The sequence below is a fragment of the Phalacrocorax aristotelis genome, chromosome 5, assembly GCF_949628215.1.
Source record: "Phalacrocorax aristotelis chromosome 5, bGulAri2.1, whole genome shotgun sequence".
Taxonomy (NCBI): domain Eukaryota; kingdom Metazoa; phylum Chordata; class Aves; order Suliformes; family Phalacrocoracidae; genus Phalacrocorax; species Phalacrocorax aristotelis.
This window is the reverse complement of record NC_134280.1, coordinates 8,693,276-8,711,967: the sequence shown is the minus strand read 5'-3', so window position 1 is coordinate 8,711,967 and position 18,692 is coordinate 8,693,276. Positions and strand designations below refer to the sequence as shown.

General features: G+C 45.3%; 1 protein-coding gene across 7 annotated transcripts in view; it reads right to left on the bottom strand.

Moving 5' to 3' along the window:
• The window catches only part of NCKAP5 (NCK associated protein 5), a 410,016-nt gene that overhangs the window by 250,210 nt on the left and 141,114 nt on the right, over window positions 1–18,692 (bottom strand). Inside the window, exon 1 of one of the 7 annotated variants that reach the window (XM_075092895.1) lies at window positions 16,513–16,863. The exons of the other annotated variants lie outside the window; for them this stretch is intronic. The gene's annotated coding sequence lies outside the window, so the exon portion shown is untranslated. Of the gene's footprint in view, window positions 1–16,512; window positions 16,864–18,692 lie in introns of those variants that run through there. 7 annotated transcript variants of the gene reach the window in all.

The window sequence follows — 18,692 nt, the reverse complement described above, 5'->3', positions numbered from 1 at the left end:
GTAAATTGACTATATCACACTCCCACAAACCCACCAAGGCAAGCGCCATGTCCTTACAATGGTAGAAGCAACCATCGGCTGGTGGGAAACACATCCTGTCCCCCAAGCCACTGCCCGGAACATTATCCTGGGTCTTGAGAAACAAGTCCTGCGGCAACATGGCACCCCAAAGAGAATTGAGTCAGACAACGGGACTCATTTCCAAAATAGCCTCATAGACACCTGGGCACGGCATTGAGTGGGTGTATCCCATCCCCTATCACGCACCAGCCTCTGGGAAAATTGAAAGACACAATGGACTGTCAAAGACTACACTGAGAGCAATGGGGGGTGGGACATTCAAGCACTGGGATACACACTTAGCAAAAGCCACCTGGTTAGTCAACACTAGGCGATCTGCCAATCGAGCTGGCCCTGCCCAGTCAGAACCCTTATGTCCTGTGGAAGGGCATAAAGTCCCTGTAGGGCATGTGAAAAATATGCTGGTGAAGACAGTCTGGGTTACTCCTGCCTCGGGCAAAGGCAAACGTATACATACAATTGCTTTTGCTCAAGGACCTGCGTGTATTTGGTGGGTGATGCGGGAGGATGGAGGAGTCCAGTGTGTGCTTCAAGGGGATTAGATTTTGGGTGAAAACAGCCAATGAACTGAATGGTATGCTGTTAATTCCTATATAATGTTGTATGACATCACTACTATCTTAGCTATATGTATGGGACCTGAGCATGACGTAAATGGTATGGAATAAGGGGTGGATACTGTCACGGTTTTAGCTGGGATAGAGTTAATTTTCTTCACTGCAGCTGGCACAGTGCTGTGCTTTGGACTAAGTATGAAAATAATGTTGATAACACACCGATATTATAGTTGTTGCTGGGTAGTGCTTGTACTAGTCAAGGACTTTTCCAGCCCCCCATGCTCTGCCAGACACACAAGAAGCCGGGAGGGGAGGGGGCACAGCTAAGAGAGCAGATTCAAACTGGCCAAAGGGATATTCCATATCATGTAACATCATGCCCAGTATGTTACCTGGGAGGAGCTGGCCACGGGAGGGAGGCAGCAATTGCAGCTCAGGGACCAGCAGCATCGGTCGGCGGGTGGTGAGCGGTTATATCATTTGTGTTTTGGCTTTTTTCCCTCTTTTCACTTTTCCTTTTTACTATATTATTATTATAATAATCATAATTATTATAATTATTATTTACTTTATTAAACTGTTCTTATCTCAACCCACAAGTTGGGTTGTTTTTTTTTTTGCTTTTGCTCTTCCAATTCCCTGGAGTGAGCAAGTGGTGCATGGTGTTCAGTTACCACCTTGGGCTGAACCACGACAAGCTACCTGATAAATTCAAAACTATTTTAGTGAGCATACTAATGTTTTTTTCCCACAATCTCAAATGTAGGAAAAGATAAACTCTCAAGGTACCAGAGGTCTATCAATAGGTACTTTCCCCCAGTACCGTCTTGTAAAGACATTATGACAAACTTTACCTATTTATAGACAGTACTTCTGTATGCACCCATAAAAACTATAGCTTTACTTAGACTGGAATCTAAAGCTTCCAGTCTCTGAGAATTGCAAGTGACAGACAGAAAAAACTATTTATTTTCTAGACAGGTACTAAATAATTTCCATTTCCCTCCTATATACAGGTCATGGTCTACAAGGTTTCCCGAAGACACATTTTCTTTAAAACAAGTGATATCTTTTAGAGCATTCCCTGCAACAACGTGAACTTTCCTTTTGTAAGGAAAATGTTTCTAAGTAAACACATACAAGTACCTCACAGTGTCAACAGTTTTAATGAAGAAAAGTATTTAATAAGGCTAGAAAATTATGCCCATCCTACCAAGCAGCAATTTAAACAGGCAGACAGACAGATGGCTGATTTCAGTCATCCCCTTTCCACTGGCATGTATTTAATCAGCTGAGTTACCCCAGACAGATAACTAGCTCAGATTTTTAAGAGACAGACAATGACGGAGCAGGATATCTAGAGCTGGAGATCAGCAGGGTTTAGAAATTACTTGAGGCTGGGGTTCACCAGCCCTTGGAAGGATGGAGGCGGCAGAGCTCATCCCCGCTCCCCGCACCAGCAGGGCAATTCGGGCACCTCCTGGAAGCCGCAGTGGCTCAGCAGGACCTGCAGGACATTCCTGCAGCCTCCACCATGATCCTCCAGCTGGGCTCTTAATTACTGCCCCGACACCCAGCTGCCTCCTGAAAGCCTGCAATTCTTGCAGCTAGAGCTCCAGCAGCCTTGGGCATACAAAGCCTCTTTTGCTACTGCCTAGATGGCCAGCCAAAAACCAGACAGGTTGAGCTTTACTAGAGAGGAAGGGGAAGAAAATGCTCTCACTGATACAAAGCAAAATGCCCCTCTGACCCTTCAGACTTTTAGTTTATTTATCTCCTCTTCAGTATAGGCCTCCAGCCACCAACCCACTCTGTCTGGAGTTTTTCATTTTTAGGTTGTAAATCCGCTCCCTCCTCAGCGGTCAGCGGACTTTCCCAGGAGTTCGCTGGCCAGCCATCAAATGGCCACACTGAAGGACAGGGCCAGGCTTCCACCTACTTAACTGCACTCCCTAACGCCCACCCTCTCTACACCTATGTTTTATTTCCTCCACATCCTCTCTTTCTCTAGTTCTCCAAAGCACACTGCTTTTTCACTAATATTTTTACATTGCTGAAGCCAGCAAGTTTTCATCAACCCTAATACACAAGTTTTGGTGACAGTTCTCCTGAGCAAACTGGGTTTGACCCTGAAGTCAATGATTATGGCCAAGGCCATTTAGTAACGTCTGTGTACTGTCCTTAGACATCACAGAAGAGGACAAACCTGGGGAGTGAGAGCTGACATTAAAACCTCTGAAGACGTTAGAGCATGGAGGCTATTTGGAAGCACAGTAACAGCAGCTGGATCCATAACTACAGAGAGCAGAGCAAGCCCCTTCCATTACTTTACAGAGAAAAAATGAGAGAAGGTGTCATAAATTTAAACAAATGGCTCAAATACTACGATCTGAGTACTCAAATACTTATTTCTGCCTCAGCGATCTATGGGAAATATGCTGTTCAAGCTGGTGATACGACCACTTGTTAGTGACTCCTAGAACCAGCCCCATCTTCGAAACGGCATGCCCTGAAGCCTCATTGCAGAGTGAAATGAGGACATCACTCATGCTAACCTCAAGAAATAATCTCATACTCAATGCTTGTTTTTATACAACATACTGCTGTAGTATTTACCGCCCTTTTTATGCTCTTCTATACACAAGAGGCACAAAAAAAATGTTTTTATTTTAAACCAGTGAAGTTCAAGAGGTTTTCTGACAGGTTGAGGTTCTTTTTTCATTTCATTTTTAAAAGGAATTAAAAATCCAGATCACAACATCCAACACGAAGCAGTGGTGAAAGTCAGTGCCTGGCTTGCTTATTCTCAGAAATAAAGTTGAGCCGTTTCAGGACCTCGTCTTTTGAGCATAGATTGCATTCTAGCATATCAGATGCTGCAGTAATGGGATTTTGTAAATCTGAAACGCATTCATGTTGTGTACATAAAGAAACTCTTGATGTTTTACGCAGTTTAATGCTTTTTTTCATCATATGTACCCGCCCATGCCCCCCTGCTTTCAACAGCTAATAACCAATACATCTGATGAAAATTAATTGTCTTGACAGCTTGCATAAAAACTATAAAGGTCCAAAGGAAAAATGCAGTGGCAGCATTTTCTTTCTCTGTATGACAGTAACTATGGAAACTATCTTAGAGGCCAACTGGCCTTCATCCCAGTATAACACAAAAAAAATCAAAATGTTACTTTCTGAGGGTTAGTCAGTGGCGCCAGTCTTAGTTGTCAACCTCTGCAATGTTGCCGCATGTTAGCTAGAGTAAAATATTCTTTGACTTTGTTGGGAGCAAAGCTGATATGACATTTTAGTCCTATAACTGACTTAGATAATACCGAGCCTTATGAACTGTGCTCATATTGATAATTTTTATGATAACCTGTTACAAAGAACCTATAAAACATGTAAAACTAGACAGATATCTAAAATACCAATGTGCAAATTATCCATTTTCTTAATAGAAAATATTTTTGTTAATTATTATGATAGAGATAATTTAGTCTTATCCTCAGGTAAATACTTGCAGCCAAAGAGGAAATCTCTAACCTTATTTAACTGTCACATTTCACTAACTGAACCTCCTATCCTTTTGGAAGGGTTTTATCCCATACATCTAGCCTGAACAAAAGCTGTGATTTGTAATACCGTCTGACAAAATCATAATTTTTTATGAATGCAGAGAGATTATGAAGGGTTTTTCCTCAAAAGGTAAGATACAAATGATCCAGAGGTTGACTACTGCAAACGCATGTGGCAACTTCCATCGCTAACCACAGAGGACCTTCTGTAGACAGCAATCAAAGGTCATTAATGAGGATCTCAAACTATTGAAGAAATACGTTTTTCATCCAGAATTCTATTCAAAAAGTAGTGAAAGATTTCAGTCATTAAGAAACCTACCTATAAGGAAGGAAGCCAGAGTATACAGACACCTCAAGTATACATGCATTTCCATCTGTGCAGAGGTTGGTATTTCACTCAACTCTACCATTTTGCGACACTGCAGTACTCCGATAGCTTTTCCAGTTTTTCTGGAAAACTACTTCTACTCACAACAGCAATTCTTATTTAAATGGCTTATGGAGACTACTCAGGCAGGACAAAATTATACAGGTCAGGTTTATGTTCAATCAAGAACCAAATTTTCACAAGTGCCACATGATACTACCGGTGTGGGGGTCTACTGCATATGATTTGCAGGCTAATGTAGCAAACAAAGCACGGGCTGGCTCTTACCTGATTAGCCAGGTAACCACTGAGATCCATAAATTAATTATGGTTGCATTCAAAAAAGTCTGCACCTATTGGCAGAAGATAACTAAAAAGCAAGGCGTGTGCCTAAAATACAGGATACCTCTGAAACTTTAGAACTGAATTTAGCTCACAGATTACAAACACCATTATTCATGAATGTCTAGATCTCCATCCTGCTGCTTCCACAGAGAAGTTACATTTCATCTCCTCCTTACCTAGAGGATCTGTTTATAAGAGGTTAGACACACGCAGGCTGGATTTTCAGCAGGCCTGTGTTGGCGTAGCTCCATTTTGCCCACTGGAGATCCACTTCTCTAAACCTACTACTGCACTGACCAACTAATTTTAAATTTAAGCCAAGCATGCTATTTTCAGGCCATTAAATGAATAAGGATTATTATAACTATCAAAGCAGGTCAAGACCACATTTGTTGCCTCATTTCCTCTTGCTCATAACTAACGATCAAATGATGACCCCTACAGGTCCCTCATTGGGGTGGGACAGCCACCCCTTTGGGGTGGACGGGCAGGGGTGCCAGAGCTTCCCAGGGGCAACCCCAGGGAAGGCCCACACAACATTGCTTGGCCACCCTGGTCTGCCTCCTTGTAACCTTAGCCACAATCTTCAACACACTTTCAGGTGCTATACAATTTTCCACAGATGAAAGCTTCTTTCTCTTGCTAAAAAAAAGAAGATTTTTGAGCTGTATTTATTAAAGATCTAGCAAGGAATGTCCATTCCTTCTTTTTAATAAACTAGCATTGTGTCGAGCAGCTTTCTCCATGAAGCAGCAGACACAGTCTCTCAGAAATCTGTATTTAGCTGCACCACATATTAGACAGTCAACAACATAATTTAAGACCTTCAATACAGTCTTAATCCAAATTGTTTCACTGGTTGACTGCTTGTCTCACCATATGGGAAAGGAGCTTTCACATTTCCTACCCAGTCCTCACTGGTGGGATATTTTGTAACATCACTGTAAGAAAACAAAAAGGGCAGGTTTTCTGAAGGCAGGGAGAAATTCACTACTGCTCCAAATGGGAAGAGGGCGCAGACACTCAGCTGTAGAGCTGGGATTTCATCCCGTCATGTAGGAGCTCGGCATCTGAAATATAGGGAGACTAGAGAGAAGATGGCTGTGCCATACTTAGATCCCCTTCATGCCATCAATAAATCCATGCCTGACTGGAACTACAGGTTTTATTTTAGATCTAAGAATAGTTCTCGTTAATTTACCTGTTTCCATAGATTTATCAGTGTAAGACTGCAGCAAAACACACCAGAACTATTTATTGCAGACCTCACACTGAGGTTTGATCCAGCTACTACTAAACAAACCAGGTTATATTTCAACTAGCTTGGATCTGACTCAAAGTATGTGGTCCACGCTGCCATCACAAAAAAGAGGAGATTAACAGAACTGAAAGGACAGACAATAGGGCTTATGTGCCAAAAGCCGGACTTCTTTTCCCCAGATAATCTCATAAGAGACACCCATGACTGAAAACCTTGTCTTGCTTACTGTCCTTAAGCCTATCACAGCTACACCACTGCCAAGTGAAGATGTTAAGGAGATTAATCCAGACTCTAATAATATTTATCTAAGTATTGCTATAAATACATTTCTTAGAAAAGCCTTTACATGACCAGGGAGAGATAAACTCATATATTGATACATCCCAACCTATCCAACCTTCACCCTAGCACAAAACCCAGAATCAGGCAGCAAAATGCACAGTAAACACTGAAGCATGTTTTCGTTACTCTATGAAGTAAATCCATCAGGGGCCACTGCCACCGTTTGCTTTATGTTAAGTGCATACTACAGCAATAAGTTATAGCATTAGCTTTTATCAAAAATATTTTTAATTAGCTATGAAAAGTTTGATCCTTTTGTTGATATAAGTATCTCCACCCCGGAAAACAAGTCCCAGTAAAACAAAAGATTCTAACACACTTGCTCTCTTCCACTTTTACAACTTGGTTTCCTCCCTCACTGAAATACACGCTGTTGCAGATACCAATATCTTTCTCCACTCCTGCTTTCATTCTTTGCAACATCTGTATCATGAATCTCAAGACATGACAAACTGTTCCACTGCAATTTTTTTTATTCCTTTTGTTCTGATACTTTCCTAACACAGCTTTTCAAACTTAACAGAATATCCCTTTGTGGTTAAGTATTTCCTACCTCTGATTAATTCCTGCAAACCTGCAGTTCTCTCCCTGAACACAGCTTCACCACTTTCTTCCAAGAGGAAGTAAATCAAAACCCACCACAGCCATTTTCTTCCTTCACACCTGCCAAGATGGTGTTAATCTCCCAGTCCCTCCTCACCTGTTCCCGTTGCCTGCCTTTCTCTTCCTTAGGGTTCTGCTGCCCCTGGATCCTGTTCCTTGCCATACAGGTCTACTACAGTCTTTCCTGGCTTGAAGAAACCCACCAGAATCATCCTTGATTCTACTTCATTCTCTGGGATCATTGAACACAGTCTAGACTGCCACTCATCCTTGCCCTTAGTAACCCATATCTTTCCTAGCAAAATAACAGAACCAGTGCTCAACCCTCTGTGAGGTTCTTCAGGAACCAACTCCTAGCTCCTCATCAGGGAACCCTGAAGCCCCACAAGTCCTAGCTCAAACCAGGAACATTTACATGGGAGTCTGGAACTGAAAACGTTGGGATGTTTTGGGACTTTCTGGTTTCCAGATATGGAGTTTGGACAGAGGCAGTCCATGTTTACCAGTTAGGAGACACCAGCATTTGTGGGCTCCTGTTACCTAATAGTCTGATATGGATTGGTAAGACACGATGCCAGCCATGGACAGCCTTAGCAGTTTTTAAGCAACTCTTCAGACATCTGATCTTCTGAGAATGTAGGACTTTAAGAACAAACAGAAGTCCTAGTTTCTAAATAAATCTACTCCTCTCTGACCAATGTCTCCTCATTTTCCTTTGTACTTTGTAGTCTACTTCTCTGTTGTGTACCTCACATGTACTTTGTGGGGTTTTGGGGCCACTTTCTTTCTGATCATATTTTAATTCATCAGGTGCATTTGCTCTGGTAACACAGTGTGCCGAGGGGTACTTTTTTAGGTGAAAACTTGCCTTGCATCAACATTTAGCTCCTGAGCACACCGCTCATGAGCTTGTAGATTCTCTCCTGCAGCTGTGAATCAGGACAACCACCAGAGTAGCCTAGGCATTAATGTAGACACAAGGTCCCCAGCAGTTTTCCCCTGCTGCATGCCCAGGACCAGCTGCTCGTGCAACCTCTAGGGACGACTGGGAGACAAAGCGGAGGTTTGGTCCTGGACCCACAAAGGATTGCTGAAAATAATCAAGTTCTTTTTCTTCTTTGTGCCACGTCCATTGATAATACCGATGCACCTACTGAGTCCTCGGCTAGGCCTCTACGTCAATGCCTATGCAAATGTAAATATACTTCTTTTGACAAGAGCGAGCATTTAAAACAAATAACAATCAAACCATAGCAGCATATTACAACACTTTAATTATTCATTTTCTTTAGGTCACTCTGAAAATGATAACTGGATACTGATACAAACTTACCCATCTACAAGAGACAAGCTGTAGCAGTACAGCAAATGTTGCATGGGAGAGAACCTTGCAGTGAAACATACAGCAACTTGTTCCTACTTCGTGAACTACAACTACCAATCTAGGGCTTAGATACGAGAGGCATTCCCAGCGGTCCCCTGTATTACTGCATGTGCTATTTCAATGAAAAAAATATTCCTCTATACACACAGAATCATATAAGTTGGAAAAGACCTTCAAGATCATCGAGTCCAAACATAAACCTAACACTGCCAGTTCACCACTAAACCATGTCCCGAAGCACCACATCCAAATGTTTTTTGAACACCTCCAGGGATGGTGACTCCACCACCTCTCTGGGCAACCTGTTCCAATGCCTGACAACCCTTTTGGTGAAGTAGTATTTCCTAATATCCAATCTAAACCTCCCCTGATGCAGCTTGAGGCCATTTCCTCTTTGCCTATTGCTGTTACATGGGAGAAGAGACCAACATCCACCCCACTACAGCCTCCTTTCAGGTAGTTGTAGAGAGCGATAAGGTCTCCCCTTAGCCTCCTCTTCTCCAGACTAAACAACCCCAGTTCCCTCAGCCACCCCTCATAAGACTTGCTCTGCAGACCCTTCACCAGCTTCGTTCCCCTTCTCTGGACACGCAACCTGATGTCCCTCTTGTCCTGAGGGTCCCAAAACTGAACACAGTATTCTCGGTGTGACCTCACCAGTGCCAAGTACAGGAGCACAACCACTGCCCTGCTCCTGCTGGCCACACGATTCCTGATACAAGTCAGGATGCTGTTGGCCTTCTTGGCCACCTGGGCACTGCTGGCTCATGTTCAGCCGGCTGTCAGCCAGCACCCCCAGCACCTTCTCTGCAGGGCAGCTTTCCAGCCCCTCTTCCCCAAGCCTGTAGCGCTGCATGGGGTTGTTGCGATCCAAATGCAGGACACAACAGTGAGCCTTTCTGAACCTCATACAATTGGCCTCGGCCCATCGATCCAGCCTGTCCAGATCCCTTTGCAGAGCCTTCCCTCACTGAAGCAGATCAACACTCCTGCCCAACTTGGTGTTGTATGCAAAGTTACTGAGGGTGCACTCAATCCCCTCATCCAGATCATTGATAAAGATATTAAACAGAACCCGCCCCAACACCGAGCCCTGGGGAACATCACTTGCGTCCAGCTGTCAACTGGATTTAACTCCATTCACCACAACCCTCTGGGCCCAGCCATCCAGCCAGTTTTTTAACCAGCAAAGGGTATACCTGTCCAAGCGATGAGCAGTCAGTTTCTCCAGGAGAATGTTGTGGGAAACAATGTCAAAAGCTTTTAGTAAAGTCTAGGTAGAAAGCATCCACAGCCTTTCCCTCATCTACTAAGCAGTCACCTTGTCATGGAAGGGGAACAGGTTAGTTAAGTAAGACCTGCCTTTCTTAAAACCATGCTGACTGGGCCTCATCACTTGGTTATCCTGTACATGCCGTGTGATGGCACTCAAGACAAACCGCTCCATACTTTCCCCAGCACCAAGGTCAGGCTGACAGGCCTGTAGTTCTCCGGATCTTCCTTTCGGCCCTTCTTGTAGATAGGTGTCACACTGGCAAGCCTCCAGTTGTCTGGGACCTCCCTTGTTAACCAGCACTGCTGATAAATGGAGAGTGGCTTGGAGCTCCTCCGCCTGCTCCCTCAGCACTCTCAGGCAGATCCCATCCAGTCCCATAGACTTCTGTGTGTCTAAGTGGTATAGCAGGTCACTAACCATTTCTCCTTGAATAATGGGGGTTCCATTCTGTTCCCCATCCCTGTCTTCCAGCTCAGGGGGCTGGGTACCCAGAGAACAACTGGTCTTACTATTAAAGACTGAGGCAAAGAAGGCTTTAGGTACCTCTTTTCATCCTTTTTCACTATGTTTCCTCCCACATCCAATAAAGGCCGGAGATTCTCCTTAGACATCCTTCTGCTGCTATGCATTTATAGAAGTATTTTTTCATTCTCTTTTATGGCAGTAGCCAGATTAACCTCTAGCTAGGCTTTGGCCCTTCTAATTTTCTCCCTGCATAACCTCGCTGCACCTTTGTTGCCCTCTTGAGTTGCCTGCCCTTTCTTCCAAAGGTCATAAACTCTTCTTTTTTTTCCTGAGCTCCAGCCAAAGTGCTCTGTTCAGCCAGGCTGGTCTTCTTCCTGCCAGCTTGTCTTTTGGCACATGGGGACAGCTTGCTCTTGTACCTTCAAGACTTCCTCCTTGAAGAACATCCAGCCTTCCCAGACTCCTTTGCCCTTCAGGGCTGCCTCCCCAGGGCTCTGTCAATCAATCTGCTAAACAGGGCACAGTCTGCCCTCTGGAAGTCCAAGGTGGCAGTTCTGCTGGTCTCCCTCCGTACTCTGAGAATCAAAAACTCTATCATTTCATGATCGCTATGCCCAAGATGGCCTCCAACCATCACATCACCCACAAGCCCTTCTCTGTTGATGAACAACAGGTCCAGCGGGGCACCTTCCCTCATTGGATCTCCCACACACTCCAGAAATCTCCTAGACTGTTTCCTCTCAGCTGTATTGTATTTCCAGCATACATCCGATAGACTGAAGTCTGCTACAAGGACAAGGGCTAATGATCATCAGGCTTCTCCCAGCTGCTGGTAGAAAAATTCATCTGCCTCTTCATCCTGGTTTGGTGGTCTGTAACAGACTGCCACCATGATATCTGTCTTGTTGGCCTTCCTCCTGATTCTTACCAATAAACACACAACCCTATCATCACCATCATTAAGCTCTAGACAATCCAAACACTCCCTAAAATATAGAGCTACCCCACCACCTCTTCTGCCTTGCCTATCACTTCTGAAGAGTTTATAGCCACCCACTGCAGCACTCCAGTTGTGCGAGTCATCCCACCATGTTTCCATGACGGCAACTATATCATAGTTTTCCTGCTGTACAATGGCTTCCAGCTTCTCCTGTGTATTGCCCAAGCTGCGTGCATTTGTGTAGAGGCACTTCAGCTGGGCTGCTGTCCATGTCACCTTCTTAGAGGAACACCCCTTCATTTCTTTGAGGTGTTTCACCAGTGTTCCCCTCTTTGCTCCTATTACCTCAGGAGCCCCTAGCTCATCTCCATACAACTTCAACTGTGCTCCAGTGAACCCCACACATCTCAGAGACACAGGCTGAGTGCCCTCACTAGCAGCCTGTCCCTCTAACTTTTGTGTGTCGTCCCTCAGCTTGTCTCGGGCAAGCCTGATATTAGCCCCCTCTCCCTGTAATATATTTTTGTATGTAGTAAATTGTTTGAACATTGGCATGTCAGGTTCCCATTAACACTGCCAGGAATGATTACAGCTCAATCTCATTTTCCATAGCCACCAGGATCACTTTCCTGCAGATATCAAGACAGCCAAGACATGTTGAGTATGGCTCAGTTGGTAGCTTTGAACTTCATCCAAAGTCAACAAAAAGATGCTTATATGGCACTGGGTTTGGCCTACACTCACCACTTACTGCATTTCACACAGTTATGTTCTTATTAAGAATGCATCCTGAAGTGCAGCTAAAATAAGTCAGCGGGGTCATCATTTTATAAACTGCACCATTGGCTTTTATACCTGAGACTAGGAGCATAGGCTGGAATGCAGACATACACAGTGAGCGTGGAGAAGAGGTACACAGGCAATTAATTCAAAGAAGGAGAAAGGGAAAGAAAGAGCAGAAAAGTTCTGTAAAGGTCAAACTCTATTGCCACCGAAAGGATTCTACTTACAGATCCTGAAATTTTTCTAAAAGCGTAAAGCATACAGGTCATCTTCAGAAAAAAAGAACCAGTGAGAATAATGAAATGGTATACTCAGTCACAGGTAACTTTAATATCTGCAAATATACAATGGGATAACAATTTTAGCTTCCTGTAGTGGCTTAGACCAACAACATGGGCACAGAGAAGAACTGAAAAGCCTAAAGGATTCAAGTGAACGTAACGAGAGAGCAGCTGCATTGTCTGTTTAGAACAACACAGGCCACCAGGAGCCAAGAGTCTATTTAAAGTTATACACAATGCAAGGAAAGTTATTAGAAGATGGAACAAAGATGTACATGGAAAGCAACTGGTGAATGCTTGGCTCAGAACCAGATGCTCAGAACCACATGGATTTAAGAGAAATCCTAAGAAGAGAGATGGGTAAAAGAAGAAATGTTTCTTTTTGTTCTTTCACAGCATACAGCAGTGTTGAAAACTTTTTTCTGTGATATATTAAACTTTTTTTTCCACGTCTTGTTTTTTACTTCCTGATCTTACTCGCATTTTGATTATTCTGAGGAATAATTTATATTTCACATGTGAACTGTCAGGGCATACACCACAGCAAAAGAGGTAGAAGTACTTGACTCTCCTTTATGAGCCATTAATTTCTGTATTTTAAAGCTTGTCTCCTTCTGAAAAAAAAACCTTCCCATTTTCATTTCAAGGGGTAAGTATAGAAGAAAAATAAATTCTCAAAGAAATAGTGAACTCCAGGGTCTCCGACTTTTAGAAGAATTTTGCATATATGAGTCTTGCTTGCAGAACACGCAGTCTTTCTCTTAATGTTTAAATCATTTGAATATATTTTTAAACAAAAAAAGAAGGAAATAGCATTTTTTTTTTCACATCAGCTTGGGTCTGTATCCACCACCTAATATCCTAATACTATCAATTCTTTGGTCATTCCTAGGAGTTTCCATTACACCATGTAAATGAGACCTAAATACCAGAGAGTTAGAAACAATAAACAGAATTTTGCTGTTGTAATCCCTCCAGACCTTCTTCAGAATGGAAGCATAAATGCAAAACCTAGCAGGCTGACGGTTGATGTTTTCACACGAATATTACTAAAATTGCCTTTTCATCATCTGATTTCTGAGCAATGGCAATTCTGCATTAGGGCTCTGACAACCTCAGCTTTACCACAGCAGGTGTTTCAGGCAGAAAAATGGCCCCAAACCTCCACAGAAACATAAGCCAAAAACAGAAAAACAATTTCTGCTGCTTAAAGACCAGTCCCAAGCCAGCTCCCTCGCGCAATGTGATTACATTTTAACTAAGTAACCACACTAATGGCAGCTACCTACCGTAATTCTTGAGGTGCACAGTAAAAGGGGTTTGAGTTGCTTGGGTTTTTTTGCACAGCGCCTCTTTGCAAGCTCTAATCCTGTGAATGACCACACACTTGCTTAACTTCACAGGCAGAGCAGCCTATCTATTTCAATGCTATAATTCTAAGGTTAAGCAGGTGTCTAACTGGTTGCAAATTCAGGGTCTTAAATGGAAGATTAATCAGTGTAAGAAGTGGATTTATGCACAACACCTGGCTGCTGCTGCTGAGCTTATCTGTGTAGGGATTTATTTGGCGAAGTCAAGCAGTGGTGTAGCAGTAACACTCTACAACTGTTGCAACTAACCCTAAATAGCATCAAAGTGGAGAAGTTAACTATTAATAATTACTACAGAGAGGGAAGTTCTTTGCTTAAGAAAGAAGGCGGCACCAAAAACCAACAAAGCATACATTTATACCTCACTCCAGCAAGCAAAACTTGTCAATAAGTAAGCGCTACATGGAACTAACAGCAAAGAAAAAGCTGAAGCAGGAATAACTTTGCCAGGAAACTCTCTAAAAACACCAAGGTACAGAGAGACAAGACTGAAAAAGCCAAAAAGTATAACAGACAATATTTTTGAGCTAAAGGATATGATGTTCCTGTCTGCAATGTTCAGTAAAAGAGGAAACTATATGAGAGATGCCGAAACTATCCTGAAGTTTTGGCCTTTTTCATTTTTCCATCAGAGCATCAGAGCTCTGCACTGAACTTCCAATTCATCCTTAATGATCAGCACACCGCCGCGCTGGGGGGGGGGGGGGGGGCGCACCATATGGCTCACTTTAACCGCGTAAATTGTACGCTGTGACATGAATGGAACGGCTCCATGTACACAGTCAATCACCAGTTTCCAAGATTTGGCGGAATGGGGATTAAACCGCACGCTGGAGCCACTCCAGGAACAAGCAGGGCTTCAGAGAGGGGCAGCACAAAGTCAGGCTCAGGCTTCTGGTCTGTACCTCTGAAATTGGCTGGGTCACAACAAGTTCTGGGAGTGCTTTCACCTGGATGACTCAAGTTTTATTAAAGTATTTTTAACGCAACAGCAATGTAATAATGTACTTTTTCATACTGGTTTCCTGTACAGCACAGTAATTTTCAGGTTTTAAAAGGAACACGTAAATCTACAACAGCAGCGACTTGATGACATTTTTACTCTTACTACTGGCAAGCCTCATCTAATGCCAGTGGCATTAATCCCAGCACTCATGGGCAAAAGGAACTAAGTGTTGGTAAATTCAACTAAGGGTACTGGTGCTTTATCCTGAAAGGGAATACTGTTGTTTAGCTTATATAATTTGTTTCCTCTTTTAACAAGGAATGGAAAAACATTTTTTGTATTCATAGCAAAAACAAGTATTTTTGGTTCATCACCAATGACCAGGATCAAGATTCACAGAACAAAATTTTTTCAGCTTTCTGATACTGCCTATTTATTCCCCAACCGCATTTAAAAATCCAGCCTGCCCATTCCGGCATTTCAGTACAATTTTTATTGACCTGCTAACCTGTAACTCTGGGAAGCCTGGAGCTAAGAATGCAATAATGGCTAGCAAATTCAAGTCTCCAAACACAGTGTAATAACCTTAAGTAAACTACTGCCAAGCAAAAGTCCTACAGATCAAACAGTTCCCACGAAGCCTTATGCTATTAACTAGCAAAAGAGTCCCATGATATCTCCATAGTCAGGCACAATAACAGAGCACTGCGCTTCTGTTTACTTACATAGCTTATCTGCAATCCAGTAATGTATACAGTCAATCCCTCAGATGTAAATCACTTGCCTATTTAATGTGACTTTGCTTGTTAAAAACTTTGCGAGCTTTCTAATGGTAAACAAGGGGTTTATCTGGAATATCAATTTTTAAGGGATGTAAAAATTTACAGTGGATGTTTATAAACCATTTCAATTGGGGAGTCAATTTTCTGTCATTATGCACAGAAAAAGAACTGCAAATACATAAAGTTTGCAACAATGTGGTATTTATGGGGCTCTGCGTTTTTCCTAAAGGAAAATGCAAGGCCCAGTCACACTTATTCTTTTTTCAGTCGTTTTCTGGGTAAAGCCACCTCACAAGATGGATAGCGGATCTATCACCCTACTAAAGCCACCAGAATCAACAACTGAGAACCGGGTGAGACAGCAGCGGGTCACTTCACACCCTGCATGTACTTCACACCCTATTGCTTTGTGTGCTGTAACTCGAACTCATTTCAAAAAGCTTTTTTTCTGCCTGACGTACTTATTCCATCAGTACAGTCTCCTTCTGCAACGTGGAAGTGTCAATCTTTAAACAAACAGGAATAAAAATAAAATAAAAAATAAAAAAAAGAAAGAAAGCTCGTTAGGATGCTCCTGCCACAGTCGCAGCCTAAGAACAAAATCTGCCTCTGAAGCAACAGGGCTCAAACGCAGACACTGCCGGCTACCCTCCCCGCGGCTCCAGGAGGGAAAAAGAAGGGAAAAATAAGGGTACAGCGCCTTTCCTCCGTCCGAGGAGGGGCAGAGCTCGGCGGGGCCCGGGGAGCCGTGGCAGCCCGCCCTCCGCGGCCGCGGGGCGGCGAGGCTGCTGCGGCCGGCGGGCGCGGAGGGCGGCCGGTGGGCGGCCGCGGGGAGCCCAGCCTGCATCCCTCCCTCCTTCCGTCCCTCCTTCCGTCGGCAGGGCGCTGCGCGGCTGGCGGGGCGGGGAAGGGAGGAGGCCGGGCCGGCGGCGGGGAGCGGCGGCAGGTGCCTCCTCCCGCCCGCGGGCCGCGCCCGTCCCCGCGTAGCCCCGCGCCCCCCGGGGCGGGAGAGCGGCGGGCGCCGCCGGGGCCGGCCGGGGGGAGCCGGGGAAGGGGAGGAGACGGCGGCGGCGGGGCGGGCAGGAGCCGGCGGAGGCGCGGCGGGCAGGTGAGGGAGGGAAGAGGGAGGGGAGGCGCGGCCGGCTCCTTACCTGCTCGGCGGTGGGGCATGCTGCGGCGGGGGGGGGCAGCGCGTCCCGGCGGGCCGGGCAGCCCGCCCCCGCCGCCCCCCGCCTCGGCAGAGCGGCTGCGGCCCCCCGGGCCGCCCGCCCCGCCGCCGCCGCCGCCTCCTCCGCTCGCCTCTTCCGCTTTGTTCCGCCGCGGCGGCTTCTCCTGCCGCTCCCGCCGCAGCCGCGGGACGCCTGGCATGTGCCTGGGGAGGGCGGGCGGCCGGGGTGGCACTTTCGGCGGGGCGGGGAGCGCGGCGGTGGCCGCCGGGCCCCTCCGCCCCCGGCCCCGCGGAGGAGCGGGGCTGTCAGATCCAGCCCATCTGCCGCGATCGCAATCGGTCGCAACTGAATGGCTCCGGCAAATCTGCGCCGGCAGCAGGGGCTCGCCGCGGCGGGGGGGCCGGGCGGGGGCGGCCATTGTCTGCGGGGCCGGGGCCGCCGGGCTCCCCCGGGCTGCCCCGGGCTGGGGTTGGCGGGCGGGCGCTGCCCGGGGCCGGGGTGTCGGGGGCAGCCACCCCCCGTCCGCCCCTCCGCGGGGCGTCGGGCAGCACCCCCCCGCCGGCCGGGCCCGCTGCCGGGCGCGGCGCTGAGAGAGCCCTCGTTCTGCACAGCCCGAAACGAAATGCAAATCGCACGTTGATGCCGCCTCGGCTGTCTTGGAAAGTTAGGAGAGAAGGCGCTCGGCGGGGCCCGGCCCGAGGTGCCGCGGCGGGGGCTCTGCCCGGCGGGGGCTCTGCCCGTTCGGCTGCGGGCGGCCCGCTCGGGCGGCTGCAAGGTAAAACGCTTCAGATGGGTGAAGGTGTGCACGGCACGCTTGGAAAGCCTCGTGTTTTATGGAAAATCAGTTCCTAAAGAATCACTGAAGGTTTTGTCGTCCGGTAGTCAAAAAACTGCAAGTCAAAAAAATTCTCCCGGTTGCAACAGATCACATCGGTGTTACTTCTGGATGTGACCAGATCATTTCTAGACACAATACATTTAAGGGAACCTAAGTGTAGAGCGAGCAAGAGCTCGGTCAGGATTTTCCAGTTTAGTTAGAGAAAGCGTGAGATAGAGGTCTTGGAAACGAAGTGAGAGAACCTGAGATGATGCAGACAAGAGCTGGAGTCAAGAGACTGCAGGAATCACAGGGTGTGCGGTAAATCCTCGTTATGCTGACACAATTAAAGGGTAAAGCTCTATCTCAGGATCAGAGATGAGAAGAAGACAGGAGAAACTGAAGGTGGCATGAGGTATTCTGGATTTCAAATCTGGAGGTTTCTGAGCAGAGGAGCAATACGAAGAATGAATACATCACTGGAAATAAATATACCACCAGAAATACTGCTCAGATTTTACCTAACAGGTTGGCTGTGGTGGTACAGAGAACAACCTTTGCTACCAAATATATGACTGTATTGTCTTAGCTAAACCGGTAACCAGGTCTCTTAATGCAGTTTTTATTTTCCAGTTCAGGAATTCCTTTTTCTGGTGTAGAATGGGAACATCCAAAAAGATTTGATCTGTCAGAAATGTCCTTCTCAGGACAGCAGCTTCCGCAGGCACCTTGGTCTCTCCTGATGAGACACAATGGTTCGATTTTCTAAGGGCTGATCTAGAGTCTTAGGATAGTCAAAAGTCCTTGGGTTTAATTCAGTGTAATTGGGTGAAGTATAAAGCCTATACTACGCTGCAAATCAGAGTAGATGATATAGTGATGTTCATAAACACTACAAAACTCTGTGAAAGAAAGCTGAAAAGAACTATGAGAAGGGAACTAGGCAGAATGGCAGCTAAAAGGTCAGAGTCTCTAAATCTAGCAGATTTTGGGGTCTCCAAATGGATTCTAATTATCTGTTAGAACAGGGTTGTCATGGTTTAAACCATGATCGTGTAGCAGTCATGTAGTACTGAAGTAATGTCTACTGAAGTGCTTGATTGCTTTGTTGTGTGGGGAAACACCTTGAGCAACTCCCCTAAGAGTTAATTTTAATTACTGAGTTTAAAATGTGTTTATTTTGTGTTTAAATAGAAATAATAACATCCCAATAAAATGTAATCAAATTATAGTGCTGGGTGCTTGCAGTCAACCTAAATCGCCTATCCCAATTCCTTTATAATTAGCGATTGAAACTGCAAAGGCTAAAATGGTTTTTGAGATTTGGCTAACATAAGAGTGGCTG